This window comes from Somniosus microcephalus, chromosome 10 (assembly GCF_052327205.1).
Source record: "Somniosus microcephalus isolate GS21.2 chromosome 10, FLI_Smic_1.0, whole genome shotgun sequence".
Taxonomy (NCBI): domain Eukaryota; kingdom Metazoa; phylum Chordata; class Chondrichthyes; order Squaliformes; family Somniosidae; genus Somniosus; species Somniosus microcephalus.
In genome coordinates this window covers 211666074-211682675 of record NC_140996.1, presented here as the reverse complement: position 1 = coordinate 211682675, position 16602 = coordinate 211666074, and the positions used below count along the sequence as shown (strand labels likewise).

The 16602-nt window shown below is 46.0% G+C and overlaps 1 long non-coding RNA gene across 1 annotated transcript; it reads right to left on the bottom strand.

Annotated features, from left to right (window-relative positions):
- Nucleotides 1-709: 709 nt before the first annotated feature.
- On the bottom strand, nt 710-9707 carry LOC147112052 (uncharacterized). Its single transcript, XR_015079861.1, has 2 exons — nt 9641-9707; nt 710-957 (listed from the first exon to the last, which is right to left on the bottom strand). It is a non-coding gene; the product is annotated as an uncharacterized LOC147112052 (long non-coding RNA).
- Nucleotides 9708-16602: the final 6895 nt, after the last annotated feature.

The following is a 16602-nucleotide window of genomic DNA, read 5'->3' as shown; positions in this document are numbered from 1 at the left end:
GTCCCGACAGTGAGAGAGTCCCAGACCCACCTGCCCATACACAGGGTCCCGACAGTGAGAGAGTCCCAGGCCCACCTCCCCATACACAGGGTCCCGACAGTGAGAGTGTCCCAGACCCACCTGCTCATACACAGGGTCCCGACAGTGAGAGAGTCCCAGACCCACCTGCCCATACACAGGGTCTCGACAGTGAGAGAGTCCCAGACCCACCTACCCATACACAGGGTCCCGACAGTGAGAGAGTCCCAGACCCACCTGCCCATACACAGGGTCCCGACAGTGAGCGAGTCCCAGACCCACCTCCCCATATAGGGGGTCTCGACAGTGAGAGAGTCCCAGACCCACCTGCCAATACACAGGGTCCCAACAGTGAGAGAATCTCAGACCCACCTGCCCATACACAGGGTCCCGACAGTGAGAGTGTCCCAGACCCACCTGCTCATACACAGGGTCCCGACAGTGAGAGAGTCCCAGACCCACCTACCCATACACAGAGCCCCAACAGTGATACCTTAACAATTCTGCATAGAAATATCTGTCCAATTCTTGTACCTTGAAATTAGACTCTTTGAAAATGACCACATGAAACGTTAATGCATTAGTATAACATCCCTTTGTATGTTATTTGAATGGGTGACTTTAATTATTTAAAATAAGTGGGTTAATGCCTCTGATAAATTAATGGACAAAGTAATTTTATGCACACATGTTAAGTATTGATACCTTTATATTTCGTGGTGTAGTTGTCATTCACTAACCGTATGGCTGACACCAGGAACTTTGCGATAACTGTTGAATACAACAGAGGGGTTTAGATGACTTCATTGTCACAGTTCAAGAAGTCATCCGAAGTCCTGCGACTTTGTCCTCAGATCTCCGTGCGCCTTTCATTTTTGCCTGTGGCAGACTGTCTCCACACGATTTTAGTTTTAATCTAACCAAGCCTAAGCAGAAATCCTATTGAGGTTGAAAAAAGTTAAAAGGATTAGGCTTACGACACTTCAAGCGTTCTTTGTTTCTCTATTATTGGCAGGCCTTCAGAAATGAGACTGTGAAAGAGTTGTGTTTTATACAGACACAGAAAGCACTACTTTAAGTGTCTTTTCTGCAGGAACAGCATCTAATTTTGTGCAGGCCACTATTTAATTGGATACATCAGTACTCACAAATCTATTAGCTGCAGCTTACTTTATTCTGGAAGCAAACACATTTTCTAGTTCATTTATCCTGAACAAACCTTCCAGCCGTGGCTCAGTGGGTAGCACCCCTGCCTCAGAGTCACTTCACCTGACGAAGGAGCAGCGCTCCGAAAGCTTGTGATTTCAAATAAAGCTGTTGGACTATAACCTGGTGTTGTGTGACTTCTTACATCAGAGTCAGAAGTGGTACGAGTTCAAGTCCCACTCCAGAGACTTGAGCAGAAAATCTAGGCTGACACTCCCATGCAGTGCTGCACTGTCGGAGGTGCCGTCTTTCGGATGAGACGTTAAACCGAGGCCCCGTCTGCTCTCTCAGGTGGACGTAAAAGATCCCACGGCGCTATTACAAAGAAGAGCGGGGCGGGGGGGAGGGGAGTTATCCCCGGTGTCCTGGCCACTATTTATCCCTCAGTTCAGAGACTCTGGTCATTATCACGTTCTGGGACCTGGCTCGGCGCAAATTGGCTGCCGCATTTCCTACATTACAACAGTGACTACACTTCAAAAAGACTTATTTGGCTGTAAAGCGCTCTGGGTTGTCCTGAGGTCGTGAAAGGCGCTATATAAATGCAAGTTCTTTCTTTCTTTCCGTTCAAATCTTTTCAATCTGATGTTACAATTATTACAAATTGGAAGTGCTTTACTGGTACATCATTTTCTATCACTAGGACTGAAGCCAAGTGCTGCACAGCTCTGGTACTGTAGTTTTCTACCGGCCTCTTCATCTGTTTGAAAGTAAAGGACATATTTATAGATTTTGATGTTAAATTCTTTAAGACACAATTATGTTAAAGTTATACCAGCTTGAGAATGATGACTGCTTGGAACATTGCTGGGCCAGTATATATAGTTACACTGCCTACATTACTCATACTGGTACACACTGCAGCCACGCTGGTGGTGGAGGGAGTGAATGTTTAAGGTGGTGGATGGGGTGCCAATCAAGCGGGCTGCTTTGTCCTGGATGGTGTCAAGCTTCGTGAGTGTTGTTGGAGCTGCACTCATCCAGGCAAGTGGAGAGTATTGCATCACACTCCTTACTTGTGCCTTGTAGATGGTGGAAAGGCTTTGGGGAGTCTGGAGGTGAGACACTCACCGCAGAATACCTAGCCTCTGACCTGCTCTTGTTGCCACAGTATTTATGTGGCTGGTCCAGTTAAGTTTCTGGTCAATGGTGACCCCCAGGATGTTGATGGTGGGGGATTCCGCGATGGTAATGCCATTGAATATCAAGGGGCGGTGGTTAGACTCTCGCTTGTTGGAGACAGTCATTGCCTGGCACTTCGGTGGTGTTGTGTCGGTACCTTTCTACCTAGACACAGTTTAGGACTCAGAACTCAGAGATTCAAACATGAAGTGCTTTATTGGAAGGAAAAGAAGTTCTGGAAAGTTCTGAACAAAGAGAGCTAAACTTAACAGAGAACACCCAACCATTTATCTCCTGTGACAGCGCCACCACAGGTGGGAGGAGAACACACAATAGAACACACAATACATAACAGGTGGCACGAATGTTACCTGCCACTTATCAGCCCAAGCCTGAGCGTCGTCCAGGTCTTTTTGCATGTGGGCATGGACTGCTTCATTATCTGAGGAGTTGCGAATGGCGCTGAACATTGTGCAGTCATCAGCGAACATCCCCATTTCTGAGCTTATGTTGGAGGGAAGGTCATTGATGAAGCATCTGAAGATGGTTGGACCGAGGACACTGCCGTGAGGAACTCCTGCAGCGATGTCCTGGGGCTGTGATGATTGACCTTCAATGACCACAACCATCTTCCTTTGTGCTAGGTATGACTCCAGCCAGTGGAGAGTTTTCCCCCCGATTCCCATTGACTTCAGTTTTACTAGGGCTCCTTGATGCCACACTCGGTCAAATGCTGCCTTGATGTCAAGGGCAGTCACTCTTACCTCACCTCTGGAATTCAGCTCCTTTGTCCATGTTTGGACCAAGGCTGTAATGAGGTCAGGAGCCGAGTGGTCTTGGCAGAACCCAAACTGGGCGTCCGTGAGCAGATTATTGGTGAGCAAGTGCTGCTTGATAGCACTATTGATGACACCTTCCATCACTTTGCTGATGATTGAGAGTAGACTGATGGGGCGGTAATTGGCCGGGTTGGATTTGTCCTGCTTTTTGTGGACAGGACACACCTGGGCAGTTTTCCACATTGTTGGATAGATGCCAGTGTTGTAGCTGTACTGGAACAGCTTGGCTAGAGGCGTGGCTAGTTCTGGAGCACAAGTCTTCAGCATGATAGCTGGGATGTTGTCAGGGCCCATAGCCTTTGCTGTATCCAGTGCGTTCAGCCGTTTCTTGATATCATGTGGAGTGAATCGAATTGGCTGAAGACTGGCTTCTGTGATGGTGGGGTCCTCAGGAGGAGGCTGAGATGGATTATCCGCTGGGTACTTTTGGCTGAAGATGGTTGCAAACGCTTCAGCCTTGTCTTTTGCACTCATGTGCTGGGCTCCACCATCATTGAGGATGGGAATATTCATGAGCCTCCTCCTCCCATTAGTTGTTTCATGGTCCACCACCATTCACGACTGGATGTGGCAGGACTGCAGAGCTTTGATCTGATCTGTTGATTGTGTGCTCGCTTAGCCTTGTCTATAGCATGCTGCTTCCGCCTTTTAGCATGCATGTTGTCCTGTGTTGCAGCTTCCCCAGGTTGGCACCTCATTTTTAGGTACGCCTGGTGCTGCTCACGGCATGCTCTTCTACACTCCTTATTGAAACAGGGTTGGTCCCCTGGCTTGATGGTAATGGTAGAGTGAGGGATATGCCGGGCCATGAGGTTACAGATTGTGGTGGAATACAATTCTGCTGCTGCTGATGGCCCATAGCGCCTCATGGATGCCCAGATTTGAGTTGCTAGATCTGTTCTGAATCTATCCCATTTAGCACGGTGGTAATGCCACACAACACGATGGAGGGTGTCCTCAGTGTGAAGATGGGACTTTGTCTCCACAATGACTGTGCGGTGGTCACTGCTACCAATACTGTCATGAACAGATGCATCTGCGACAGGCAGATTGGTGAGGACGAGGTCAAGTATGTTTTTCCGTCATGTTGGTTATCTCACCACCTGTCGCAGGCATAGACTGGCAGCTATGTCCTTCAGGACTCGGCCAGCTTGGTCAGTTGTGGTGCTACCGAGCCACTCTTGGTGATGGACATTGAAACCCCCACCCAGAGTACATTCTGTGCCCTTGCTACTCTCAGTGCTTCTTCCAAGTAGTGTTCAACATGGAGGAGTACCGATTGATCAGCTGAGGAAGGGCGGTAGGTAGTAATCAGCAGGAGCTTTCCTTGCCCATGCTTGACCTGAAGCCATGAGACTTCATGGGGTCCAGAGTCAATGTTGAGAACTCCCAGGGCCACTCCTTCCCGATGCTATACCACTGTGCTGCCACCCCCAGTGGGACAGGACATACCCAGGGATGGTAATGGAGGAGTTTGGGACATTAGCTGAAAGGTATGATTCTGTGAGTATGACTATGTCAGGCTGTTGCTTGACTAGTCTGTGGGACAGTTCTCCCAATTTTGGCACAAGTCATCAGATGTTGGTGAGGAGGACTTTGCAGGGTCGACTGGGTTGGGTGTGCCATTGCCGTGTCCGTAGCCGGTGCCAAGGTCGATGCCGGGAACAAGATGCACTGTAGCAACTCGAGACTTCTTCGGCAGCACCTCCCAAACCCGCGACCTCTTCCACCTAGAAGGACAAAGGCAGCAGGCGCATGGGAACACCAACACCTCCAAGTTCCCCTCCAAGTCACACATCATCCTGAATTAGAAGTATATCGCCGATCCTTCATCGTCACTGGGTCAAAATCCTGGAACTCCCTTACCTAACAGCACTGTGGAAGTACCTTCAACACACGGACTTCAGCGGTTCAAGAAGGCGGCTCACCACCACCTTCTGAAGAGCAATTAGGGATGGGCAATAAATGCTGGCCTTGCCTGCGGCACCCACATCCCATAAATGAATTAAAAAAAATTACTTATAATCTAAGCTGACACATCAATGCAATATTGAGGGTGTGCTGCACTGTCGGAGGTGCTGTCTTTCAGATGAGACTCAGGTGGACGTAAAAGATTCCATGGCACTATTTGAAGAAGAGCAGGGGAGCACCTTTCATAACCTCAGGACGTCCCTATATTTTTTATTGTTACTTTTTCTTTTACTAAAGAGCCCTTAGAATCTCAACTCCTCAGATAATCCCAGTTGCTTGTCTCTGCAATTTCTAATGTTCACATGTTGAATATTGAATATTTCCAAGGACCTTTGGAAGCTGATGCATAAAATTGATACTAGTAAAAAAAAAACCTCGGTACTGTATTTAGAATGAAAACTGATTGGAAAATATTCTTGAATTCCTATAATTCAAGAGTACTTCATTGGCTGTAAAGTGCTTTGGGACGTCGTAAGGTCATGAACGGCACTATATAAATGCAAGTCATTCTTTCATTAAAGTATTGCAGATTGTCATTTTAACATTAAGAGCATAAGAACACAAAAAATAAGAGCAGGAGTAGGCCATATGACCCCTCGAGTCTGCTCTGCCATTCAATAAGATCATGGCTGATCATCGACCTCAACTCCACTTTCCCGCCTGATCTCCATATCCCTTGATTCCTCTAGAGTCCAAAAATCTATCTATCTCAGCCTTGAATATACTCAAAGACTCAGCATTCACAGCCCTCTGGGGCAGAGAATTCCAAAGATTCACAACCCTCTGAATGAAGAAACTCCTCATCTCGGTCTTAAATGGCCTACCCCTTATCCTGAGACTATGCCCCTTAGTTCTAGACACTCCGGCCAGGGGAAACAACCTCTCAGCATCTACCCTGCCAATCCCCTTCAGAATCTTGTATGTTTTAAGGAGATCACCTCTCATTCTTCTAAACTCCAGAGAGTATAGGCCCATTCTACACAATCTCTCATCATAGGACAGCCTTCTCATCCCAGGAATCAATCCAGTGAACCTTCGTTGCACCACCTCCAAGGCAAGTATATCCTTCCTTAGATAAGGAGACCAAAACTGTGCACAGTACTCCAGGTGTGGTCTCACCAAGGCCCTGTACAAATGTAGCAAGACTTCCTTACTCTTATACTCCAACCCCCTTGCAATAAAGGCCAACATGCCATTTGCCTTCCTTATTGCTTGCTGTACCTGCAAGCTAGCTTTCTGTGTTTCTTGCACGAGGACACCCAGATCCCTCTGAACACCAACATTTGAAAGTTTCTCACCATTTAAAAATATTCTGTTTTTCTATTCTTCCTACCAAAGTGAATAACCTCACATTTCCCTACATTATACTCCATCTGCCACCTTACTGTCCACTCACTTAGTCTGTCTATATCCCTTTGCAGACTCTCTGGGCTCGATTTTCATTGGGCCGTTGAGGCGGGATTGGAGGCATGTGGGGGGTTAAAATCTCGAAATCGGGGGGGCACGAATCCAACCCGCCCCCAACCCGCCTCCATGCCAGTTTCAATGGAGGCTGATACCCGACCTGTGCTGAGAGCCGCCTCCCCGAGGCGGGAAGGGGATTAGTGCCAATTAACTGCCTGTTAACAGGTAGTTAACAGGCAGTTTTTAGCCTAATCCCTATTTTTATCCCTGAAGTGTGGGATTCCCGATGGCTCCAAACCACGGCAAGTTAGCGAGGCGGACCGTCGGGCTGAAGGGCTTGGAGGGTTCGAAATGTCCGGTGTTCAGGTGAGTGATGGGTGTATGAGTGAAGAGGTAAGTGTGTTTGGTGTGTGTAAAGTGTTTAAATAAGTTTTACTTACCTTTACTTACCTTTACAGCCTTCCTTCCTTCAGGTCTCAGGAGTCCCTCATCTCACCGGCACAGAAAGCAGAATGGCCGCGAGCTGTCAAAGGTTGCAGCATTCAGCTTTCTGTTCTGGAGAGATCTCTAAATCAGCCTGAGAGGAAGGAATTAACTTAGTGTACAGATTGTCAGTGTTTGACAGCTTCAAAGAGCTGTCAAACGCTGATATTTCATCTGTCAAAAGCTCTTGACAGAGGAAATGTCAATCTGTGACATCACCTGTTGCCGGGTGGCCCTTAATTGGCCTGCTAAGCCCGCTGGGCTTTGTGAAAACTTGAATTGTGTGCCAATGTCTACTAATAGTTTTTAGCCAGGTGTGTCCTGAAATCTGCCAACCTGCTGTATTTTTTTAATGGACTATTGGAAAAAAGCATACAGCTGTGATACTCCAGCTGTGCATGTAAACTTAGTACGATTGGTAACAGCTCTCATCTGTCATCTACATAGGTGGAATGTAACCTAACATTCAGTTGTTTTGAATTTAAAGAACAGTCAGATCGAAACTTCAGTGTGGTGTAATTTTTATAAAATTGCTTGGCAAATCCTTTTTTCATTTGATGTAACTCATGTTTAACGGTGTCAGCTAGTGGCTCAGTTGGAAGCACTCTTGTCTCTGGGTCAGAAGGTCGTGGGTTCAAGTCCCTCTCCAGAGACTTGAGCACAAAAATCTAGGCTGACACTCCCAGTGCAGTGCAGAGGGAGCGCTGCACTGTCGGAGGTGCTGTCTTTCGGATGAGACCTTAAACCAAGATGCCCTCTTGGGTGGATGTAACAGATCCCGCGGCACTATTTCAAAGAAGAGCAGGGGAGTTATCCCCGGTGTCCTGGCCAATATTTATCCCTCAACCAACATCACTAAAACAGATTATCTGGTCATTATCACATTGCTGTTTATGGGAAATTGCTGTTTGCAGATTGGCTGCCACGTTTCCTACATTACAACAGTGCCTACACTTCAAAAGTACTTCATTGGCTGTAAAGCACTTTGGGACGTCTTGAAGTTGTGAAAGACGCTATAGAAATGCAAGTCTGTCTTTTTCTTTATGTCAAAGTATATGATTGTCATGACAATGTAATGTATCATTCCCTCCTTCCTATCCACCTTCAACAAGAATTTGGAATTATTAATACTTTCTAATACCAATTTGCTGTACATTCATTACAGACCTAATAACTATCACAAACTGTAAGAGAACACTTTGACGACAGATAATATCATATTATGATGATACGGCCCAGAGATTGGTGAGAATGTAGAACTCGCTACCACAGGGAGTGGTTGAAGTGAATAATATAGATGCATTTAAGGGGAATCTGGATAAGTATATGAGGGAGAAGGGAATAGAGGGTTATGCTGATTAAGTTAGATGAGGAAAGATGGGAGGAGGCTCGTGTGGAGCATAAACACCAGCATGGACTGGTTGGTGCCAAATGACCTGTCACCTTGAACATTGTGTGCAGTTTTGGTCGCTGGAGTTTAGAAGAATGAGAGGGGATCTCATTGACACTTATAAAATTCTAACAGGACTAGACAGACTAAATGCAGGAAGGATGTTCCCGATGGCGGGGGAGTCCAGAACCAGGGGTCACAGTCTAAGGATAAGGGGTAAGCCATTTAGGACAGAGATGAGGAGGAATTTCTTCACCCAGAGAGTGGTGAACCTGTGGAATTCTCTACCACAGAAGGCAGTTGAGGCCAACTTATTACATAATATTCAAGAAGGAGTTAAATATATTTCTTACGGCTAAAGGGATCAAGGGCTATGGGGAGAAAGCAGGGACAGGGTACTGAATTTGGATGATCAGCCATGATCTCATTAAATGGCGGAACAGGCTCGAGGGGCCGAATGGCCTACTCCTGCTCCTATGTTTCTATGTTTCTGTGTCGTATATCCTATGTAATATGTGGCAGCAGGTGGAGCTCATATCATACCTGTTTCTAAATGCTTTTATTACTTCAATAAAGTACTGGATCAATTCCCATAAAGAGATACTTTCAACCAGTCTAAAATAAATTGTGGACAAACTCCAATCACCTGAGATAAAATGAGTAAGAATTTAGAAATGTATGGATTGATCAACAACAGCTAGTATGGATTTATTAAAGGCCCTTCATGCTTGACAAATGTAACAGATTTTTTTGAAGAGACTGGACAGATAAAGGGGTGTAGTGTATGTGGATTTTCAAAAGGTGTTTGACTTCAATGGAAATAAATGTCGGGAGCGATGCTGCCGATTCGCTATCACCTGTTTTATACTATCACACCAAGTTAGAATTACCCCGACTGTTCTTCACATGCTGCCATGAGACCCTTTACATCCATCAGAACTGTAGGAACAGACTGACAGGATCTCGGTTTAAGTTTTCATCCACTAGAAGGCACCTCTGACAATGTAGTACTCTCTCGGTATTACAATGAAGCCAGCCTTGATTATGTGCTCAAGTTCTGCAGTGGGGATTGAAACCCACAATCTTCAGACTCAGAGGCAACAGTGGTATCAACTGAACCAAGCTGATACATAAGAAAGAGCAAAGAATAAAGTAAGAAAAGGTCAGTCAGCCCATTCTTCCACACATTGGCTGGAATTTTGCCTACTTGAGCGGGTCCGGTGCGGACGGTGTCCGTGTCGGGTCCTGACCCCGCTGCTCGCTCCATCCTGCTTTTGAAAATGAACTGACCTTAATGGAGCCTATTAGGCCCCGCCCAGCACGTTACCCGGCCCAATGAGATGGAGCGGGTCGGGTAACGTCATCCATGACGGGTTTTCAGCCGGGATCTTTAAAGGGACCATGGCCACATTACATTTGGAGTTTCATCTAATGTAGTGCTGTCAGTGCACTACAACATTGGAGTGCAGCAAACACTGACAATGACTGCACAGAGGCAGAGGGCTGCGCCCAGGTTCTCCCATGACTCCCTCCATATGCTTGTGGAGGGAGTCAGAGCACGCGGGTAAACCCTCTTCCCTTCCGATGGGCGGAAGAGACCTCCCCAGGACACCAAGACAGCCTGGTTGCAGAATGCAGAGGAGGTCACAAGCAGGGATGTGGTCAGGAGGACCAGGCTGCAGTGGCGCAAACCTTTCAATTATCTCATTAGATCAGGAAACGTTAGTACAAAGCCACACTCAACTTCATTCTGCTGTGCCTCTCATCACATCCCCATCACTCTGCCTTACCTACCCTACTCTTGCTCATCCTTACTCACACCAACTTACCTTGAACCTCCACCCAACCCCCTCTATCTACATTATCACATCCCCATCTCACTAGCCACCCCTCACGCTCACCCTCATCCTAGTGCAATCATACCAACTACCAACACACACGGGTAGGCACTTGGGCGTTTTATCCAATGTTGATGTAAAGTTTCTGTTAATGTGGTGTCAAACATTGAAACCTTTATTTTCAACACTTTCCGTTCTTGGACAGATTTGGAAGTGTCTTAGTGAGTTGCAGTGAATGGTGAGACATAACGGTACCCCTCGCAATGGTGATGAGTGTGAAAGGAATGGCTTGGACATTGTAGTGATGCTTTATAGTGTTGGTGTAGGGTGGTGGCAACCTGGTGCATCATGTGGCAGCCAGGGTGTACAGCGTCAAGTGAAGTAAATCTGGCCATGGGGAGGCCATCCCTGGCCTCCCGGGCAGCAATGAGCTCGGGTGCTGATGCCCTGTGTCCTATGTAGTATCAGGTGATTGGGGAGAAGGTTGGTGTTGTTGGTGCTGCTGGTTTGCTTGGTGCTGCTGGTGTTGGGGCTCATCATGGTCCGATTCTGAGGACCAAGGTGAGACAGTATAAAGGGATGAGTATTGATGAAATAGATGGCAAGTGAAGTACAGATGACAGAAGCCTTCTGTCAATGGTGAGAGAGTTCCTCCAATGAGTGGGACTGGATGGAGACTTTGCTGGAAAGACTTGCAGCCTGCAGAATCTGTGCTGGAAATGGACTGAGCAACAGCTTCTGCCTGAGGAAAGTGATCATCTGTCAGGTGGGAGCGTTTACTGAACATTTCATGCTGTCAAGTAATCAGCTGGAGCAATGGCCATGGAGCTCCTGCCTCAGGTTGACAGACATGGTTCCCGAGCTGCGTGAATCCCATGGCCATGCAGGGAAATTTAAAACATAGGGGGAAAAAAGGCTCTTATGTGCCTGTAAACTACCTGATAACATTTTCAATTGGGTCGCCCGCCGCGGCTGGATAGGTTGGCTCTGCAATGACAGACGTGCCTGGGGGAAAGGCGTGTGGGAGGGAGATGACTAACAACTTTCCCACCCGACCCGCCAGCGATCGCGTCCGCTACCACCCTGGAAAATTCAGGCCATTGTGTATAATTTGTTCTATCACAGCCTCTATCCAACGCAATTCATCTACTGAAAGAGGTTCCCAGTCACTAACAAGGTAAATTGGATACTGGGATGCACACGTCAGAATAGGTTGTTTTGGGAAATATACAGCTCAATGGTGATCCAAATTCTGGAGTATGGCACACAGTTCAGGTTACTTTACTCAGTTCCTGGTCAGCTCTGGCTCAGTGGGTAGCACACTCGCCTCTGAGTCATGAAGGCTGTGGGTTCAAGTCCCACTCCAGGGACTTGCGTACATAAAGCTAGGCTGACACTCCAGTGCAGTGCTGAGGGAGCGCTGCGCTGTCGGAGGTGCCGTCTTTCGGATGTGACATTAAACCGAGGCCCCGTCTTCTCTCTCGGGTGGACGTAAAAGATCCCAAGGCACTATTTCGAAGAAGAGCAGGGGAGTTCTCCCGGGTGTCCTGGCCAATATTTATCCCTCAACCCACATAACAAAAATCGATAATCTGGTTATTATCACATTGCTGTTTGTGGAAGCTTGCTGTGTGCAAATTGGTGTTTCCCACATTACAACAGTGACTACATTTCAAAAGTACTTCATTGGCTGTAAAGCGCTTTGAGACGTCCGGTGGTCATGAAAGGCGCTATATAAATGCACGTCTTTCTTTCTTTACTCTGGTAACTATATTAGGGTTCAGAGAAGATTGACCAAGATGATTGATGATCTTGGGGGATTAAGTTATGAAGAAAAGTTGAAGCAACCAAACTTATTTTCAGTGGAGAGTAAAAGAGAAAGATATGATATAATCCTTCCAAATAATCAAGGGTGTGGATGGGGTGGAAGGATTGGACAGTGGGCCTAAAACAAGAAGCCGGAAGGACAGCATTCACAGGCATTGAGCCGGGTTAGGGATTAGCAGAAGCTTTTTATTTTGTCCCCACATGATAGTGGATATAAATTCCCAGAGAAGGGAACAGATTCAGAAAGAATTGACACCTTAAAAAAAAAAAGGAGTTGGATGATTTCCGCTGGGAAGGGAATGAGGGTGATGGAGATGTTCACAACACTGCCTGAATTTCTTTTTCAGGGGAGATCAGACAAGGAAAGAGATGAGTGTTTTTAAAAAACAGGGGATTAACGGGTGGAGTGGGAGGGAAACCCGTGTTGGGCCCTGGAGGGAGCAGGATGAATGGGCTGAACGGCCTTTCTTTGCTCTGAATGCTCTTATGTTCCTTTCTGCTACCAAAGGTAAATTAAGCAACATTCATCCATCTTTACAATCCTACGTTATACATTTAAAATTGGCTGTATTCCTTGGCATGGCATTTGATTGGTAAGGAGAAGAGGAGATTCCTATTTCTACCCAAATAGTATTAGCACCAGTGCTACTTTTGGGGTAAGAATTCCTCTGGTCGCTATGTGCAGTGACCCTGTAAATTAATACATGAAGGCTTCCTCTGGGGGGCCACTGGTAGCATTTGTGATTTTGCTAAAAGTGCCATAAGAACATAGGAAATAGGAGCAGGAGTAGGCCATTCGGCCCCTCGAGCCTGCCGCGCTATTCAATAAGATTTTGGCTGATCTGATCTTGGCCTCAACTCCACTTTCCTGCCCGCTCCCCATAACCCTTGACTCCCCTGTAGCTCAAATATCTATCTATCTCCGCCTTGAATATATTCAATGACCCAGCCTCCACAGCTTTCAGGGGTAGAGAATTCCAAAGCTTCACGATCCTCTGAGGGAAGAAATTCCTCCTCATCTCCGTTTTAAATGGGCATCCTTATTCTGAAACTATGCCTCCTAGTTCTAGATTCCCCCATGAGGGGAAACATCCTCTCAGCATCTACCCTGTCAAGCCCCATCAGAATCTTATATGTTTCAATAAGATCACCTCTCATTCTTCTAAACTCCAATGAGTATAGGCCCAACCTGCTCAACCTTTCTTCATAAGACAGCCCCTTCATCTCAGGAATTAACCTAGTGATCCTTCTCTGAACTGCCTCCAATGCAAGTATATCCCTCCTTAAATATGGAGACCAAAACTGCACGCAGTACTCCAGGTGTGGTCTCACCAGCACCCTGTACAGTTGAAGCAAGACTTCCCTACTTTTATACTCCATCCCCCTTGCAATAAAGGCCAACATTCCATTTGCCTTCCTAATTACTTGCTGTACCTGCATGCTAACTTTTTGTGTTTCATGTACGAGGACCACCAGATCCCTCTGTACCGCAGCATTTTGTAGCCTCTCTCCATTTAAATAATAATTTGTATTTTTATTTTTCCTACCAAAGTGGATAACCTCACATTTTCCCACATTATATTCCATCTGCCAAATTTTTGCCCACTCACTTAACCTCTCTATATCCCTTTGCAGACTATGTCCACCTCACAACTTGCTTTCCCACCTATCTTTGTATTGTCTTAAAATTTGGCTACAGTACACACGGTCCCTTCATCCAAGTCATTAATATATATTGTAAATAGTTGAGGCCCCAGCACTGATTCCTGTGGCACCCCACTAGATACAGTTTGCCAACCTGAAAATTACCCATTTATCCCGACTCTCTGCTTTCTGTTAGTTAGCCAATCCTCTATCCTTGCTAATATATTACCCCCAACCCTGTGAGCTCTTATCTTGTGCAGTAACCTTTTATGTGGCACCTTATCGAATGCCTTCTGGAAATACCAATACACTACATCTATTGGTTCCCATTTATTCATCCTGGTCATTACATCCTCAAAGAACTCCAGCAAATTTGTCAAACACGATTTCCCTTTCATAAAACCATGTTGACCTTGCTTGATTGTATTATGATTCTCTAAATGTCCTGCTATTACTTCCTCAATAATGGATTCCAGCATTTTCCCAATGACAGATGTTAGGCTAACTGGCCTATAGTTTCCTGCTTTCTGTCTCCCACCTTTCTTGAATAGGAACGTTACATTTGCGGTTTTCCAATCCGCTGGGAATCCAGGGAATTTTGGTAGATTACAACCAACGCATCCACTATCTCTGCAGCCATTTCTTTTAAGACTCTAGAAGGTAGGCCATCAGGTCGAGGAGACTTGTCAGTCTTTAGTCCACTCAGAGAAAATCTTTAAACATGCAATTACATATGGCAGTCTGTAAAACCTTCATCCTCTGAGAGAGCTCCCACAATGTCCTCAAAATGAACAAAGAGAAAACTCTGCCTATTGTTTAGGAGTCAAAGACAAACAACATGCAACACTCTGTGACATTTGGAAGAAAGCTCCACCCTAACAGCTTAAAAATAGGAAGTCATTTCTTAGTGTCTTTTGACTATTCTTGCACGAATGTTATACTCTCCATTTTCTCTAGCTCCTCTGCTCCTATTTCACTATCGAAGGTCCCAACTCCTCAATAACCCAAAGCCCCGATAATAATAAGGCATAAAAAAAGTTGTACTGTACTGAGGAACAATGAGTTATTCTCCCATTAGGAAAAATATGCAAACGCTCCTGTGAAGTGCCTTGGGGCGTTAAAGGCACTATATAAATGCAAGTTGTTGTTGTTGACTATAACTGGTGCCTTTACAAAATACTTAATTTTCATGCCAATATGTAAACATTTTGTCGCAGTTTTCATCGTAATATCGTGCCTCAACTTTTAACTCTCAAAGCCCAAAGTGAAATTTTGTCACAGAACCCCACAGAAGGACGTCAATTATCGAGGCTAATTAAAGGCATCCAGGCCAGATAATGTACGGATGCTTTCGTCTTTTTGAGGAACATAAGAACATAACATAAGAAATAGGAGCAGGAGTAGGCCAATCGGCCCCTCGAGCCTGCTCCGCCATTCAATAAGATCATGGCTGATCTGATCCTAACCGCCAATCCACTATCACAGAACCATCTCCTGAATCTAACAGAATTAGACACACGAAATAGGAGCAGGATCAGGCTACACGGCCCCTGGGCCCGCTCCGCTACCCACAGGGCCATGACCGATCCAAACCTAGACTCATGTCCAAATTCCTGCCCGCTCCCCGTAACCCTTAATTCCCTTTACTTCTAGGAAACTGTCTATTTCTGTTTTAAATTTATGTAATGATGTAGCTTCTACAGCTTTTTGGGGCAGCATATTCCATGGACCTACCACCCTCTGAGTGAAGTAGTTCCTCCTCATCTCAGTTTTGAAAGAGCAGCCCCTTATTCTAAGACTATGCCCCCTAGTTCTAGTTTCACCCATCATCGGGAACATCTTCCCCGCATCCACCCGATCCAACCCCTTCACAATCTTATATGTTTCAATAAGATCGCCTCCCATTCTTCTGAACTCCAATGAGTAGAGTCCCAATCTACTCAACCTCTCCTCATATGTCCATCCCCTCATCCCCGGGATTAACCGAGTGAACCTTCTTTGTACTGACTCGAGAGCAAGTATGTCCTTTCTTAAGTATGGACACCAAAACTGTACGCAGTATTCCAGGTGTGGTCTCACCAATACCTTGTACAACTGAAGCAATACCTCCCTATTTTTATATTCTATCCCCCTAGCAATGAAAGCCAACATTCCATTGGCCTTCTTAATCACTTGCTGCACCTGCATACTAACCTTTTGAGTTTCGTGCACCAGGACCCCCAGATCCCTTTGTACTTCAGTACTTTCCAATTTCTTGCCATTAAGATAATAACTTGCTCTACGATTTTTCCTGCCAAAGTGCATAACCTCACACTTTCCAGTATTGTATTCCATCTGCCAAATCTCTGCTCACTTACTTAGCCTGTCGATGTCCCCTTGCAGGTTTTTTATGTCCTCCTCACTCACTACTTTCCCTCCCATCTTAGTATCATCTGCAAACTTTGATATGTTACACTCGGTCCCCTCCTCCAAATCGTTAATATAGATTGTAAAGAGTTGGGGACCCAGCACTGACCCCTGCGGAACACCACTAGTTACTGATTGCCAGTCTGAGAATGAACCATTTATCCCAACTCTCTGCCTTCTGTTAGATAGCCAATCCTCTATCCATGCCAGAATATTACCCCCAATCCCGTGATTTTTTATCTTAAGCAATAAGAGACCACTTAGCCTTCAGTAGAGACAGGTTCCTGCCGCTGCTGAAGCTTTCTGGGCCCTATTTACATGCTGGCCCAGTAGGTGGTTCCAGCAACACACAAGGCTTCCCTGAAGCAGCCACGGCTCTGTTAACGACTCCAAATTCATTCTCGGGGTGTGGGCATCGCAGGCAAGGCCAGCAATAATTGCCCATTCCTAGTTA